The sequence below is a fragment of the Tursiops truncatus genome, chromosome 20 (genome assembly GCF_011762595.2).
Source record: "Tursiops truncatus isolate mTurTru1 chromosome 20, mTurTru1.mat.Y, whole genome shotgun sequence".
In the NCBI taxonomy this organism is placed as follows: domain Eukaryota; kingdom Metazoa; phylum Chordata; class Mammalia; order Artiodactyla; family Delphinidae; genus Tursiops; species Tursiops truncatus.
Genome location: NC_047053.1, coordinates 21,876,415 through 21,891,573, shown reverse-complemented (window position 1 = coordinate 21,891,573; position 15,159 = coordinate 21,876,415). Strand labels below are relative to the sequence as shown.

Below are 15,159 nucleotides of genomic sequence, written 5' to 3'. Positions count from 1 at the left end.
GATAATCTAGACAGGACATCAATAAGGAAAGAGTAGCCTTAAATGACACATTAGACCAGTTGGATTGAACAGGACATTCCATCCGAAAACCACAGAATACACGTTCTTTTCAAGTGTACATAGAATGTTCTCCAGAATAGATCACATGTTAGGCCACAAAATGAGTCTCAACAAATTTAAGAGGATAGAAATTTTTCTCAACCACAATGGTAAACTAGAAATCAATTACAGACAGAAAAAATGGGAAAAACACACACATGTGGAGACTAAACAACATGCTACTATAAACCAATGGATCAATGAAGAAATCAAAGAGGAAATCAGAAAATACTGTGAGACCAATGAAAATAAAAACATAACTTTTCAAAATCTATGGGACATAGCAAAAGTCATTCTCAGAGGGAAGATTATAATGATACAGGCCTACCTCAAGATGAGAAAAATCTCCAATAAACAACTTAACCTACTATCTAAAACAATTAGGACAATAAGAATAAGCAAAGCCCAAAGTCAGCAGAAGGAAGGAAATAATGAAGATCGAAGAGGAAATATATAAAATAGAGACCAAAAAAATTTAAAATAGTCAAGGTCAATGAAACCAAGAGCTGGTTTTTTTGAAAGGTAAACAAAATTGGTAAACCTTTAGCCAGGCTCATCAAGAAGAGGACTCAAATAAACAAAATAATAAATGAAAGAAGAGAAATAACAACTGATTCCACAGAGATACAAAAATATGTTAGAGAAATATTATATCACTTTTATGTGAAATCTAAAAAATACAAAAAAACTAGTGAATATAACAGAAAAGAAGCAGATTCACAGCCACAGAAAACAAACTACTGGTTACCAATGGGGAGAGAGAAGGGAGGAGGGGGACTATTGTGGTAGGGGTTTAAGAGGTACAAGCTATTATAAAATAAGCTATTAGGATATATTGTATAACATGGGGAATATAGCCAATATTTTATAATAACTATAAATGGAGAATAACCTTTAAAATTTTTGTAAGAGAATAATGTGAACAGTTATATGCCAGAAAATTGGACAACCTAGAAGAAATGGACAGATTTCTAGAATGATATGACCTGCCAAGACTGAATCAAGAAGAAACCAACATTAAAAACAAGTTAAAAAAAATACAGAAGAAATGAACAATTTGAACAGACCAATTACTAGTAATGAAACTGAATTTGTAATTTAAAAAATTTCCAGAAAACAAAAGTCCAAGACCAGAGAGCTTTGCAGGGGAATTCTACCAAAAATATAAAGAAGAGTTAATACTGACCGTTCTCAAACTATACCAAAAAGCTGAAGAGGAGGTAACACTGCCAAATTCATTCTATGAGACCACCATTATTCTAATACCAAACCGGACAAAGACACTACCACAAAAAGGAAATTACCGGCCAGTCCCCATGATGAATATGATGCAAAAATCCTCAACAAAATATTAACAAACTGAATTCAACAATACATAAGAAGGATAATACACCATGATCAAGAGGGCTCTATCCCAGGGATACATGGATGTTTTAATATCTGCAAATCAATCTTTGCGATACAACACATTAACAAAACAAATAATAAAAATCACATGATCATCTCAATAGATACCAAAAAAGCATTTGACAAAATTCAACATCCATTCATGATAAAAACTCTCAACAAAGTAGTTATAGAGGGAAAATATCTGAACATAATAAAGGGCATTTATGAAAAACACACAGCTAACATCACACTCAATGGTAAAAAAACTGAAAGCTTTTCCTCTAAAATCAGAAAGAAGACCAGGATGCTCACTCTTGCCATTTCTATTTAATATAGTATTGTAAGTTCTAGCCACAGCAATCAGGTAAGAAAAAGCATCCAAATTAGAAGGAAAGAAGTAAAACTGTCACTATTTGCTGATGATGTGATACTATGTATAGAAAACCCTAATGTCTCAACCAAAAAACTATTAGAACTAAAAATGAATTCAGTAAAATTACAGGATGCAAGATTAGAACACAGAAATCTGTTTCTTTTCTATACACTAATAATAAACTAACAGAAAGAGAAAACAAGCAAAATATAATATTTACAATTACATCAAAAATAATAAAATATCTAGGAATAAACTTAACCAAGGAAGTGAAAGACCTACACTCTGAAAACTATAAAACATTAACGAAGGAAATAGAAGATGATACAAAGAAATGGAAGGATATCTTATGTTCATAGATTAGAAGAATTAATACTGTTAAAATGCCCATACTACCCAAAGCAATCAGCAGATTTCATGCAATCCCTATCAAAATACCCATGGAATTTTCCACTGAATTAAAACAAACAATCCGAAAATTTGTACAGAACCACAAAAGACCCTACACTGCCAAAATAATCTTGAGAAAAAAAGAACATAGTGCTCAAAGCAATCTACAGATTCAATGCAATCCCTATCAAACTACCACTGGTGTTTTTCACAGAACTAGAACAAAAAATTTCACAATTTGTATGGAAACACAAAAGACCCTCAATAGCCAAAGCAATCTTGAGAAAGAAAAACAGAGCTGGAGAAATCAGGCTCTTGGACTTCAGACAATAATACAAAGCTAGAGTAATCAAGACTGTATGGTACTGGCATGAAAACAGGAATATAGATCAATGGAACAGGATAGAAATCCTAGAGATAAACCCACACACATATGATCACCTTATTTTTGATAAAGGAAGCAAAAATATATGATGGAGAAAAGAGAGCCTCTTCAATAAGTGGTGCTGGGAAAACTGGACAGCTACATGTAAAAGAATGTAATTAGAACACTCCCTAAAACCATACACAAAAATAAACTCAAAATGGATTAAAGACCTAAATGTAAGGCCAGACTCTATCAAACTCTTAGAGGAAAACATAGGCAGAACACTCTATGACATAAATCACAGCAAGATCCTTTTTGACCCACCTCCTAGAGAAATGGAAATAAATACAAAAATAAAGAAATGGGACCTAATGAAACTTAAAAGCTTTTGCACAGCAAAGGAAACCATAAACAAGATGAAAAGACAACCCTCAGAATGGGAGAAAATATTTGCAAATGAAGCAACTGACAAAGGATTAATCTCCAAAATTTACAAGCAGCTCATGCAGCTCAATATCAAAAAAACAAACAACCCAATCCAAAAATGGGCAGAAGACCTAAATAGACATTTCTCCAAAGAAGATATACAGATTGCCAACAAACACATGAAAGAATGCTCACCATTATTAATCATTAGAGAAATGCAAATCAAAACTACAATGAGATATCATCTCACACTGGTCAGAATGGCCATCATCAAAAAATCTACAAACAGTAAATGCTGGAGAGGGTGTGGAGAAAAGGGAACCTTCTTGCACTGTTGGTGGGAATGTAAATTGATACAGCCACTATGGAGAACAATATGGAGGTTCCTTAAAAAACTAAAAATAGAACTAGCATACGACCCAGCAATCCCACTACTGGGCATCTACCCTGAGAAAACCATAATTCAAAAAGAGTCATGTACCACAATATTCATTGCAGCTCTATGTACAATAGCGAGGACATGGAAGCAACCTAAGTGTCCATCAACAGATGAATGGATAAAGAAGATGTGGCACATATATACAATGGAATATTGCTCAGCCATGAAAAGAAACGAAACTGAGTTGTTTGTAGTGAGGTGGATGGACCTAGAGTCTGTCATACAGAGTGAAATAAGTCAGAAAGAGAAAAAGCAATACCATATGCTAACACATATATTTGAAATCTAAAAACAAAAAGAAAAAGATCATGAAGAACCTAGGGGCAAGACATGAGTAAAGATGCAGACCTACTAGAGAATAGACTTGAGGACATGGGGAAGGGGAAGGGAAAGCTGGGACAAAGTGAGAGAGTGGCATGGACATATATACACTGCCAAATGTAAAATAGTGGGAAGCAGCCACATAGCACAGGGAGACCAGATTGGTGCTTTGTGACCACCTAGAGGGGTGGAATATGGAGGGGGGTAGGTGGTGGCGGGAAGACGCAAGAGGGAAGAGATATGGGGACATATGTATATGTATAACTGATTCACTTTTATAAAGCAGAAACTAATACACCACTGTAAAGCAATTATACTCCAATGAAGATGTTAAAAAAAAAAAAGACCATAGTGGAGATATCATGCTACCTGTCTTCAGACCATACTAGAAAACTATAATAATTAAAACAGTATGTTATTGGTACAAAAACAGACACATAGATCAGTGGAACAGACACATAGAGAGCACAGAAATAAACCCACACACATATGGTCAATTGATCTACAACAAAGGAGGCAAAAATATACAATAGGGAAGACAGTCTTTTCAATAAGTGGTGTTGGGAAAACAGGACAGCTACATGTAAAAGGGTGAAATTAGAACATTTTCTCGCATCATATAAAAAAATTATCTCAAAATGGATTAAAGACCTAAATGTATGACCAGAAAACATAAAACTCCTAGAAGAAAACATAGGCAGTACACTCTTTAACATAGGTCTTAGCAATATTTTTTTTAGATCTGTCTCCTCAGGCAAGGGAAGCAAAAGCAAAGATAAACAATTGGGATGTAATTAAAGCTTTGCAGAGTAAAGGAAACCATCAACAAAATGAAAGACAACCTACTGAATAGGAGATGATATTTGCAAGTGATATGTCTGATAAGGGATATATCTTTATCCAAATAAAGAGTTCATGTAACTCAATATCAAAAAAAAACCAAACAACCCAATTAAAAAGTGGGCAGAAGACCTGAATAGAATTTTTTTTCAAAGAAGACATACAGATGGCTAACAGGCACATGAAAATATGCTCAACATCACTAATCATCATGGAAATGCAAATCAGAACCACAATGAGATATCACCTCACACCTGTCAGAATGGCTACTGACAAAAAGAATACAAATAATAAATGTTGATTAGGATGTGGAGAAAAAGGAACTCTAATCCATTGTTGTAGGAATATGTGTTGGTACAGTCACTGTGGAAAACAGTATGGGATTCCTCAAAAAATTAAAACTAGAACTACCATGTGATTTTTTTTTTTTTTTTTTTTTACCATGTGATTTAACAATTCCACTCCTGGGTATAATGTCTGAAGAAAATGAAAACACTAATTCAAAAAGATATATATGCAGTCCAATGTTCACAGCAGCATTATTTACAATAGCCAAAATAGAAGCCTAAGTGTCCATTAACAGATGAATAGATAAAGAAGATGTGGTGTGTATATATATACATCAGCCTTAAAAAGAATGAAATTTTGCCATTTGCAACAACATGGATGAACTTGGAGTGTATTATGCTTAGTGAAGTAAGTCAGACAGAGAAAGACAAATACTATATGCTTTCACTTATATATGGAATCTGAAAAATAAAACAAATGAATGACTATAACAAAACAGAAACAGACTCATAGATACAGAGAACAAAGTTGCAGTTACCAGAAGGGATAGAGATAGGGGAGGGGAAAGGTAGGGTAAGGAGATTAAGAGGTCCAAACAACTACTTATTTTATTAAATAAGATAAAAAGATATAATGTACAGCATGGGGAATATGTTGTACTCATGAATCTAATGTAACTTTATAAATCAACTATATTTCAATTTTTTTTAAAAAAAGAATTTTGGTGAGGCTCATAGTTTATTGGAATCATCCCATTATTGCGTCTAGTATTTACATAGTGTTTCCATAATTTAATTTTAATTTAACAGAGAAATAACTGACCCTGGAAATTATTTCAGTAGAGGCTACCAGTGTAATAATATGCTCATGATTTAAAGTGAATGTTATTTATGCCATCAGTGTTACTGTACATTTTAGTCCACCAAAGAGATAAAAGATACTACCTATAACATGGTGAAATACATGGTAAATTACAAGCTTTGTGATGTAAGGGAGGAAAAAAATGTATATCTTTTTCCTTATGTCTTCCTAGGTTCTCCAGCAGGGGCCTTATAAGTTAGATTGACAGAAGATAGATTAACAAGACAAAAACAGACAGAAGCTTATTAACATGTGTGGAGCCTTTTAACACTTAGGAGTAGCCAGAATTGAGTAACTCAAAGGGGTGGTTAGAATTTGGAGTCTATATAACTTACCTAGTAGGGAAAAGAGAGGGGGAGAAAGGGAACTTATGGAAAAGCAAATGACTTGGGAAGGATAAATGGGCCCTTAGGATAATAGATGGGAGATATGGTAGTTTGTGACAGTGGTCTGTCTGGGTATGGTGCTGCCGCAAAGAGAAGATTAGGATTCTATGGGGTTACAACAATTGATTTCTTTGGGGAGACTCTGCTTTTTGGCAGTTAAGAGATTTCAGGAACTCAAATGCATTCAGCTTAAAATAATTCTTATGTCAAAGTGGCATATTTTGAGTTGGCATGACCTGGTCCCCATCAATGATATCTATACTTTTTAATCTTAATGAAGTTCAGTCCTCATTTATTGTACAATCTGGCATATAATTTAACCATGTCTGGTGGTCTGCCTGCTTATCCCTGAGGCCACATATTATTTGGTTCATAGAAGGTGCCCAGTAAGTACACATTGAAAATTTTGGTTGGTGCTTGATTAATGTTTATTGTATTTAATTTGGTCTAGGATGACCAAAGTAGGTTAAATAAGAATATCCAGAAATGTGGTTGTTATCATAACTCCTATGGTTACCTCCAGAAAAAGACAAGTAGATAATTCAGAATTTTACTGATTGAACAAAATAATATCAATCATATCAAATGATTAGTGCTTAGCAGTAGACCAGCCAGACTTCCACTTGAGTTGCCAAACTCCTTTTGGTAGCTCATTACTATTTCATCCCAATCTTTTGAGTTCCTTCTGGATTGTTGGTTTGCATCATTCTAACCAGCAGTCTCAATTCAGTCCCCATTCATGCATGATATACATAGTGTTTGTTGCAATACACAGGGTTCACATAAGATGTCAACTAATGTATCTGGTAATGCTAGGCATAATGAATCACATCCTCTATTATTCACTTGCTTCAATTTTTTCACAATACTTTCCTGGGTCCCTAACTGTCTCAGGATCTGTTCATTGTCCACCAAACAGCAGGTAAATCTACTGAAAACTCTATATGCCATATATTGGAATAAACATCAGAGCTCCTATAAGTTACCCATTAAATTTGAATATGCAAATAATATCCCTGATCATTTCTCTCACTTAATCTTCAGAACAACTTTGTGAAGTAGTCAAGGCAGGGTATTGGCAGGTTATTGCCACAATAATGCTATTTAACAAGTAACTACAAAATCTTGGTGATATAAAACATAAGCATGTGCTTCTTGCTCATTGGTCTTCAGGTCTGCTGGAGCAGGCCTCATTCAAGCTTCAAGTTAAGGTCAGATATGTTCTATGGCCCAGGCTGAGAGGGGAGCAACTACCTAGAAACGGTCCTTTTGGTTGAGATCAAAAGTTTTCAGGAGGGCAAGTAAAGCATATAATGCCACATAAGCCTTAGGGGCAAAACTAGCCCACTGTCACTTCCACCCATATTCCATTGGCCATGTTTGCATGTCCATCTGTAGCTTCCAACAAATTTTCTCCACTACCTAGGTTGCCTTTGAGAAAATTTCACATAAAACAATCCAAAGTTAACAAAGTGATAAATTGAAAGACCACAACTTACAGACCAAAAATTTTCCCCTTGCTCTAATCACAAATGTCTTTAAGATTCATTTAGCTTTTCAAAACTCAAATTTATGAGCAATTCAGCAGAAATATCTACCCTTAAATTGCTGCTGGTGTTTTGTAAAGGACACTGTGTCACTGGGTCTTCCTAAAGGAAGCCCTAGGTAAGAAATTCCTTTAATATTAAGTGCTAGGAAAAACCTTGCTTCCTCTGTACAATTGATGTGCTTTTTTCCTGCATGAGAATTGTGTGACTGTGTGGTTCATTTCCCTTTGAGTGTCAAGATTTTCAGAGCCAAGTTTTCACCTGTAATAAAATTAGTGGGACTTTATAACCCACTAAATTCCTCTCTGGATCCTGCTGTTCTATTCCAATTTTTTTTACTTGCTTTGACTCTTTGGTTATATGTAAGGTTATATACATTTATTTCTGTAAGCCATGTTAAGTCTTTTGTGGAATGAGGCAAGATAGAAGGAAGAATAAAACAGATAATAAAATAAAGCTTTGCACTGTCAAGTGTACCTAATTAAGAAGAGGGAAATCAGCTGGTCTGTTTTTCTGCTTTCTAGTTTTATTAATTACCATTGGTAGAAAGATATTTTGTTTATAATCAAAATTAAACTAAAACTTTGGAGATTAAGTTTTCTAAAAGAGCTTAAGGGTAGCATCAAAGGGGATTCAGTGCATTGTCTCTAAGGCTCCCCTCTGACACTATCCCCTCCCTAAGGCTCTCTTCTCCCCACCCTCCAGCCTGAACCCACAAAAGGATGTGAGCTTTTCTTTCTCCTGTTAATTTTTGTCACCCTGCTTCTGACTGCTGGGTCTGGTTTAAATAGCTTCAGTCACCAGGAATTGAAAAGAAGACATAACAGATATAAGCAGGAGGAGATGGATTAAGCAAAACAGTGCAACATTTTACTACATGTCTACAATTTCAAAAATTAAAGTGGAAAATATTCCCAGTTGCATACAGAGTGGAAGAAGGTGCAGTAGCTTCAAAGACTCAGTGCAGTTAAAATAGAGGAGGGGACTATGAGTTGGCCTGCAGGCTGTTGAGGAGAGGGATCTTTCTTACCACTCTTTTTACCTACTGCAGTTGACATCAATGAGATGAGCACATTGCACAAGACTGAATTCTGTAAATCTCAGAGGTTCTGAATAGTCTCCTCAGAGAAGAGGATGCTTTTTCTGGGAAATCAAATTATAAAAATCTGAGCCTCCAGTTGACTATTAAATAAAAAACTATCAAAAGAACATCTGTAGAAGGTTCCCTGAAATGGGCTCTTTGTCCTTTGAATGGATGACTGGAAATTGACAGGTTCAGTCTCATCTCAACACTGTCATTTGTTCTTTATAAAAGGTGTGGCTTTTCATTTCTAGTATTTTGCATGCTTCTTAAGTGTCTTCCCATGTCTCAAAATAACTCAATAGAAAGAACAGAGGACACAATGTTTACCTCTTTTCAAACTGGTAGTGTTTACCTCTGAATTTCACCTGCTTTGTGTGGTTTTCAATCCCAGAAATCATGATAGGAAGCTCTATACTCAGTCTGGAGATAAATAGTAACTAATTCTGAAGGTCTGACCTCTAGTTCCAGAGAAGCTCGAACTACCTTCACTATAATTTTGCAAAACAGATTTTGTCTTGTTTTGTTTTTAACAGAGGCCAGGAAAGAGCTATCTCAGTACACCGTTTACCTTCTGTCTCACCTGTTACTAGGAAATGGCTACACATATATACTGATAGTAGAAAAGACAGCATGGCTGCTCTGAAAAGTTGTGTGTGCTTGTGCATGCTTTCACTTGAGTTATGGTCTTCCCTGAAATATAATGGAAGCTGTATCTCTGGCTTTTTCAGAAAACCAGATGAAGTCAAGTCAAAAAATTGGTTATGAAAGCCAAGGGCATTTTATTCAGTGAGAGTAGTCTATTTCACTAATGTCCTTGCATCAATATCAGATTAGCATAATCAGAGTTTGATTCTCTCTGCATTTGGACAGATGTCACAGGACATAGCTTTCCTAGTGATTTGGTAAAGTAGACTACTAAACACATCACTGGAATATGAGCTGTGATTCTGTGAGTTTTAATCCAGTGGATGCGACAGTAGTCATTTGGAAGATACAGCATCATTCTTTAACCAAATTGGCTTTTTATTTAGTAACTGAATTCGTATTTCTCAAATAGTCTGGAATGAAGATTTCCAATATACTCAACTACTTCTATTGGCTACCTCCCATTTTATTTTGTTGTAGAGCTAGGTAATACCAAAAGTGTCTAAAGTGGAAGTCAAGAAAAGTTGAATACTCTCAGAGGAAAATTCAGTTTCCTGACAAAATCTAATCTAGCAGGCAGGAGCTGTCAACATGATAAATATTCTAGTCTTTAATATTGGTTTACTTAGCAGGCCAGAAGAAAAGGAGAAATTAATTACATACTCAAAATTTGTTAATATGGTGTTGTTTGACTTTAAGCGACAGAGGCCAGGGAAATTCAAAGTTAAGATAGAAACCTCTCAAGCTGAGCTTGGGTCTGGACTCTCCAGGGGCCTTCTGATGTGTCGATGCCATCTAAGTAATTACACTGCCACACATGAGCTCTTCCAGGTTCTACATTTGTGAGGATGAGTTCTTTCGATTAATCCCTGTGCTTAGCTGCCTGTAAGTCTCATCTGGTGTCAGGTGCATGCAGAAGCAAGGGCAGTGTTTCAAATTGAACTTGATCTCAAGGTTATTAGTTAGAAATGCCTTCATGGTAGTGTCTGTGAGGCAGACAGCACTGGCTTTAAAATCTTGTAGAACTGGATCTGATACCAGTTCTACCACTTTATAATTAATTTGGCAACTATCTATTGAACACCTACTCTGTTCCAGGTACTGTTCTAGGCTCTGTACATATAGCTGAAAACCAGACAGATAAGGTTCCAGCACTGGTGGAGTTTACTTTTTAATGGAGGTATTGCAGGTCAGGTTCCCCAAGAAAGGACTCTGAGATGGACATTGGTGTGCAAAAGTTTATGTGAGAGGGATTGCAAGCTTAACTCTTATGTGGGGAAGGAAGGAAGAAAGAATGAGTAGAGGGAGAAGGTGGCCTGTGATGCAGTCTCAACAAAGGATGAAGGTGACCACATGGTGAGCTCTGAAGCTGGGATGGCCCTTCAGAATGGCCCCCCACTAAAGTGAGGGAGCTCTCACCTTTAGTCCAGTACATAACCAGTGGATGTGAGGGCTGCCTGTGAAGGGAGCATGACCTTGGACAGGAGGCTTTTACCAGATAAAAGCAGTTCTGGCAGTTGAGGATTCCCAGTAGCTGTACTCACAGCAGTTGTGGGTGTACAAAAAGTGTATATATGAAGGCAGGGCAGCTAGAAAGGAATGGGGATCAAAATAAGCTTTGTTTTTCAGACAGGAGAAATTAGGACATATTTGTATGTTGATGGGAATAATCCAATTCACTTGTAATGTTAAGGAAAGATAAGTTACCTGTAGGTTTCAAGTCCTCCTTTAAGCAAGAGAAGGGGAGATCCAGTGTGAAAAATGAGATGCTGTCCATCAGTAGATAAAGGGCTAACTCAGTCCCATAGCTGGAGGGATGAGAAGGCTCTGGGTGTGGATGGAGCTGGGGGAGAATTCAGGGTTAGGGGAAGACGAAGTAGCTCTATATCTAATTGCTTTGCGTTATCAGTCAAATAATCAAGGGTATAAACTGAAAGTGAAAACGGGAATGGGAAATTTGAGGAGGGTGAGGAGAAGATATAAAATAGATATCCCTGAATATGTGATTGTGAATTGACCAAAGCAATATAATAGGGTTTCCACAGAGTGCTGAAGGCACACTGAGAGTTATGGTTACAAATGAAAATATAGCTGTATGTTTTTATCCAAATTCATTCGAGTTGGGGCAGGAACAAGGTAGACAGAGATCTAGTTCCAATTAACTATAGGGTGGGCCACGTGAGTGTGATAAAAGGAAAGAGGAGCAAAGGAATTAAGTTATGGGAAATGCACTGATTGTGATGATGGACCATAGATTCTAGGTAAGTAAGAAGAGAAGCCAAGGAGTGCTAGAAATGCTACTTTCTAGCTGTGTAAGCCTTTGATTCCCTTGGCCAAAAAGGAAAACGAAGTCCGCCCAACTAAACCAAGGGTCATTGAGACCTTACTCTGTGCCCCATGAGTTTAAATTCATTCTTAATTAATTCTTACAAAAAGCCTGAGAGGTTGAGAGGAATTATCCCCCCTTGAGACCTGGTGTGAACTATTTACCCAAATATTTCTAACTCCATATCTAAGCTCCATTTTCTAATTCTGTAGTTGTCTCAATGCCACAGGGGAGAATCAATTGCATTCGCTGGGGGACTGATGAATATCTTCTTATTTCCAACCTTAGAGCAAATCTTTAACCCTTACTTACCTTAATGGGGAGAATATAGAGAACTTACTTGCATCTTTGATTGCTGAGATTCTTCTGTTTCTCATAATTATCTATCACGCTGAACATAGGAGCAAACGAAACAGTCTTCTTAGAAGATTGGGAATATGTAAATATTACTTTTTAATGTTTTTAAATCTCTATGAGTAATGTGAAGTTTAGGGGAATTAAGTAATTCATCCAAGCATATTCAACTAGAAGGTGGAAGAACCAGGATCTGAAACCAGCTCTGAACAGGCAGAGAACTCCAAATCCATGTGGTTTATATTACATTCACTGCCTCCTATAGCCATGAGAAGTGGAAGGAGCTTAGGATAGAGGCCTGGTCATTAAGCCTGCCAATAGTAGAAGCAAAGAGGGGTTGGGGGTTAGAGAAGGCATTAACTGTCAGGCAAGCACTTAGTAAATAAGGAAACTGAGATAGAACTTGCTTCATGTATATATTAGAGATGCCAAAAGTACATTTTTTTTACATTCATTGCTATTTTATTTTAATTTTTTTTGGAGTATAGTTGATTTACAATGTTATGTTAGTTTCAGATGAACAGCAAAGGGAATCAGTTATATATATATGTGTATATATATCTCCAGACTTTCTTAGATTCTTTCCCCATATAGGTTATTATAGAGTTTTGAATAGAGTTCCCTGTGCTATACAGTAGGTCCTTATTAGTTATCTATTTTATATATAGTAGTGTGCATGTGTCAATCCTAATCTCCCAACTTATCCCCCCCTTTCCTTCTGATAACCATGGTTGTTTTCTACATCTGTGACTCTATTTCTGTTTGTAAATAAGTTCATTTGTACCATTTCATACATTCCACATATAAGCGATATCATACGATATTTGTCTATCTCAGCCTGACTTACTTCACTCAGTATGACAATCTCTAGGCCCATCCATGTTGCTGCAAGCGGCATTATTTCATTCCTTTTTAGCACTGAGCAATATTCCATTGTATATACGTACCACATCTTCTTTATCCATTCTTCTGTTGATGAACATTTTGGTTGCTTTCATGTCTTGGCTATTGTAAATAGTATTGCAATGAACATTGGGGTGCATGTATCTTTTCAAATTACAGTTTTCTCTGGATATATGCCCAAGAGTGGGATTGCTGGATCATATGGTAGCTCTATTCTTAGGTATTTGTTTTGTTTTGTTTTTTTGCGGTACGCGGGCCTCTCACTGTTGTGGCCTCTCCCGTTGCAGAGCACAGGCTCCGGACGCGCAGACTCAGCGGCCATGGCTCACGGGCCTAGCCGCTCCATGGCATGTGGGATCTTCCCAGGCCGGGGCACGAACCCATGTCCCCTGCATCCGCAGGCAGACTGTCGACCACTGCACCACCAGGGAAGCCCCCTATTCTTAGTTTTTTAAGGAACCTCCATAATGTTCTCCATAGTGACCGTACCAATTTACATTCCCACAAACTGTAGTAGGGTTATCTTTTCTCCACACCCTCTCCAGCATTTATTATCTGCAGACTTTTTTTATGAGGGCCATTCTGACTGGTGTGAGATGCTACCTCATTATCTGCATTTCTCTAATAATTAGTGATGGTGAGCATCTTTTCACGTGCCTGTTGGCTATCCGTATGTCTTCTTTGGAGAAATATCTATTTAGGTATCCTGCCCATTTCTGGATTTGGTTGTTGGTTTGTTTGATTTTTTTTTTTTTTTTCATATTGAGCTACATGAATTGTTTGTGCATTTTTGGAGATTAATCCCTTGTTGGTTTCTTTATTTGCAAATATTTTCTCCCATTCTGAGGGTTGTGTTTTTGTTTTGTTGATGGTTTCCTTTGTTGTGCAAAAGCTTTTAAGCTTAATCAGGTCCCATTTGTTTATTTTTGTTTTTATTTTCATTACTCTAGGAGGTGGCTCAAAAAAGATCTTGCTGCAATTTATGTCAGAGAGTGTTCTGCCTATGTTTTCCTCTAAGAGTTTTATAGTGTCTGGGTGTCTGGCCTTACATTTAGATCTTAAATCCATGTTAAGTTTAGTTTTGTGTATGGTGTTAAGGAGTGTGCTAATTTAATTCTTTTGCATGTAGATGTCCAGTTTTCCCAGAACCACTTACAGAAAAGACTACTGTTTCTCCATACTTTGTCATAGATTAGGTGACCATAGTTTCATGGGTTTACCTCTGGACTCTCTATCCTGTTCCATTGATCTATATTTCTGTTTTTGTGCCAGTATCAAACTGTTTTGATTATTGTAGCTTTATAGTATAGTCTGAAGTCAGGGAGCATGATTCCTCCAGCTCCATTTTCTTTCTCAAGATTGCTTTGGCTATTCAGGGTATTTTGTGTTTCCATACAAATTGTACAAATTTTTGTCCTAATTCTGTGAAAAATGTCATTGGTCATTTGATAGGGATTGCATTGAATCTGTAGATTGCTTTGGGTAGTATAGTTGTTTTGACAATATTCATTCTTCCAATCCAAGAACATGGTATATCTCTCCATCTGCTTGTGTTATCTTTGATTTCTTTCATCAGCATCTTGTAGTTTTCTGAGTACAAGTCTTTTGTCTCCTTAGGTAGGTTTATTCCTAGGTATTTTATTCTTTTTCATGCAATAGTAAATGGGACTGTTTCTTTAATTTCTCTTTCGGATCTTTCATTGTTAGTGTATAGGAATGCAAGAGATTTTCTGTGTAAATGGGCTCTAGTTGTTTTCTGGTGGTATCTTTAAGATTTCCTATGTATAGTATCATGTCATCTGCAAACAATGACAGTTTTACTTCTTCTTTCCAATTTGGATTGTTTTATTTCTTTTTCTTTTCTGATTGCTGTGGATAGGACTTCCAAAACTATGTTGAATAAAAGTGGTGATCGTGGACATCCTTGTTTTGTTCCTGATCTTGGAGGAAATGCTTTCAGTTTTTCACCATTGAGAATGATGTTTGCCATTGGTTTGTAGTATATGGCCTTTATTATGTTGAGGTAGATTCCCTCTATGCCCACTTTCTGGAGTTTTGTTTTTTTTTTTTAATCATAAATGGGTGTTGAATTTTGTCAAAAGCTCTGTCTGCATCTATTGA

The 15,159-nt window shown here is 36.5% G+C and overlaps 1 protein-coding gene across 1 annotated transcript in view; it reads left to right on the top strand.

Moving 5' to 3' along the window:
- Positions 1-15,159, top strand: part of CA10 (carbonic anhydrase 10) — a 620,855-nt gene that overhangs the window by 273,929 nt on the left and 331,767 nt on the right. The window lies entirely within an intron of this gene.